The following is a 2,790-nucleotide window of genomic DNA, read 5'->3' as shown; positions in this document are numbered from 1 at the left end:
GCCAGTGACTGACATCTAGGGGATTTCTCTGCCCCACTGCTCCTTAGTAAGGAGAGCAACCTCACCGAGTGCCACACTCTCTCCTCAGGTCCACCCATGTCCTGTAACCATCACCAGTTATATAAAGGCTGGGTTATCTCTAAAAGCCACGCCACAAGCACCTCTCTGTGGCAGTCCATGTTGTGCCTCTGCTCAGGCCTGATCCCTTTCACAGCTTCCACAGCAAACATTCTATGTCAAAATCTCTCCCCGAGGGTCAGCTTCAGGGGAAGCCAGCCCTTGACAGAAAACAACCGTGTCAGCACAGGTGTGTGAATAGTGTGAACAGTGTGAATAGTGTGAATCGTGTCACCTGGCTGTCCTTTACAGCCATTGCCTTTGCTGGCTTCCAAAGAGTAAAAAACGTTATGACTTCCTTTTGCTTGAAGAGAAAACTTGATCACTAGAAAGCATTGGCTGAATTAAATCCTTTTAATTTTTTTTTAAAGGCAGGGCCTTGTGATACAGTCCTGGTTAGCCTGTCTACTTGCCTCTGTCCCCTCAGTGGCTTAAGTCTGCCAATACTCCCAGAACATATAGGCACCTTAAGACCCACAGGTGACTTTGCCCAACACTGCCTTTTAACTTCCTTGCCTTCCCCTTTGCTTGAAGGCATGTGTTACACATGGTGAACCTCCTTGTTATATTGGGCTTAAGTGTAAGATCAGATGGGTGAAATGTTGACCCCCGACAGAGTAGAAGCTGTCTCTGGCTCAAGACCTGACCTGTCTATTGGCCATAGGGTCCCTGGTGTGTGGGCTACAGGGCTTCGTGTAGCCTTGCTGTAGAGAAATGGTAACACTTTGGTCAAGCTGAACCAACACACTGTTGTGAGAGACCTTGCATCTCTCCTGCGGCATTGTGGGTAATGGTGCTTGAAAATCTCTGATGCCAACTTCTTTTTCCCCTTCAAGCAATTAATAGTTCCATGGTCTTTTTAAAGACTTATTTTTTTTAAGTTGTGTGTGTGTGTGTGTGTGTGCGTGTGTGTGTGGTGTGTGTGTGTGTGTGTGTGTGTGTGTGTGTGTGTGTGTGTGTGTGGTGTGCATGAGTGCAGTTGCTGGAGGGACCAAAGGAATTCAGGAAGTAGCAGGGGATCACTGGAGCTGAAGCTACAGGCTGCCCTGAGGTTGTGAGCTACCTGACTTGGGTGCTAGGGTCATAGCTTAGGACTTGCTCTTAAGCACTGAGCCATCTCTCCAACCTTATTGTTTTAATTTTTTAGGGAAGGGTTTCACATAATACAGGGTGGCCTCCAGCTCCCCCTGTGGCTCCTTCAACTTCTATCTCACAAGTGCTGTCATTTTGGAGTGCCAGGATCTTTTTTTTTTTTTTTTTTTTTTTTTTTTAGCAAAGCACTGCCTTCCTTTAAGACCAGTGTTTATTGGTTGCTCTGACAGAGCTAAAACTCTGGGTCAGAGCTCATCATGCTGCCTCCCTGCCTCCCTGTCTCCTTTCTCATTCACTCTGAGAAAAACTCCCAAGGCCTGACCCTCTGTAAAGAGGCACATGCTTACTCCACATTCACTGATGCTCAGCTCTCTGGTCTCAGACGAGGAAATTCTATGCTCAAGTGTTTTGACTTAGCAGGGCATAAAATTCCAGTTGCTTTTCTGGACTTCTGATCTCAGAGCTGCTTCTCAGGCTAGATCTTCTGGCTCCCTCCCCAAGCCCAGTACCTCTCTCTGCCCTCCTATTCTCTCCTTGGATGTAAAACCTTTTTCTATGCTACACTGTAGCAGCAAGGAGAACGTGTCTAGCTTCTGTGGCAGAGCGTCTCTTTCTTACTGAGATCCAAATTGCAGGCAGATTCCCTGTTGAGTGAAAGAATGTATTCCTACTGTGTTCTTTCTGGCCATCATGGCACCCAGCCTGCTCCAGTTGGATGAGCTGAATTAGTTAATAATGTCTACTTATTAATGGTAGGAACCCAAAGTTGAACCAGTTTTGACAGAGGACTGTATTTATTATTTGCGTTTTTACATTTTTATATATCCATTGTGTGGGTGTGTGGATGTGTGTGCATTTGTGTGTGTGTGTGTGTGCACGTGTGTGTGTGTGTGTGTGTGTGTGTGTGTGTGTGTTTGTATCATAGGTGCCATGGTGCATGTGTGGAGGTCAGAGAGTCAGCCTATAGGACTTGATTCACTCTGCCACATGGGACCCAGTGGGATCGAGCTCAGGTCGTCAGGTTTATTTACCCATGGAGTCATCATGCCAGTCCCTAGTCATGATTTTATTTTATTAGAGATAAGTCTTGTTACACAGGCTGGATTGGCCTGGACTGTTTACCTTCCTGCCTCACATCCTGAGAGCTTGGCTTTCAGGCATGTACTGTGATGTCCAACTATAACTTACATAACCAAACAGTGAGGTTAGATATACAGCCGGCCTACTATAGGTATGGGATGGATGCAGTCTAGGCATTCTCTGCCTTCTTCTCCTAGGAGAAGTGACTCACCTAAGTTTTCCTCAGGAAATTGAACAGGAAGTAATCCTATTTAAAAATCGACAAGTTCTTATGGCAAACTCACATTGTCAACATGATATTTCCATGCATCGTAGAGTGGCTACTTCGAGATGTTTAACAACATTCAGGTATACAATATTTCGTCATTAAGTATGGTCACCAAAATGTGCGGTAGAGAAACTCACTTGTCTCATCTAACTGAAAGTGTGTATCTTTTAATCAACATTTCCTCAGCCCCTGGTCACATACTCTGCTGCGGTTTGAATATGAAGGTCTACAGG

Source organism: Rattus norvegicus, chromosome 5 (genome assembly GCF_036323735.1).
Source record: "Rattus norvegicus strain BN/NHsdMcwi chromosome 5, GRCr8, whole genome shotgun sequence".
Classification (NCBI taxonomy): domain Eukaryota; kingdom Metazoa; phylum Chordata; class Mammalia; order Rodentia; family Muridae; genus Rattus; species Rattus norvegicus.
The sequence above is the reverse complement of the archived record's forward strand: the minus strand, read 5'-3'. Positions refer to the sequence as shown.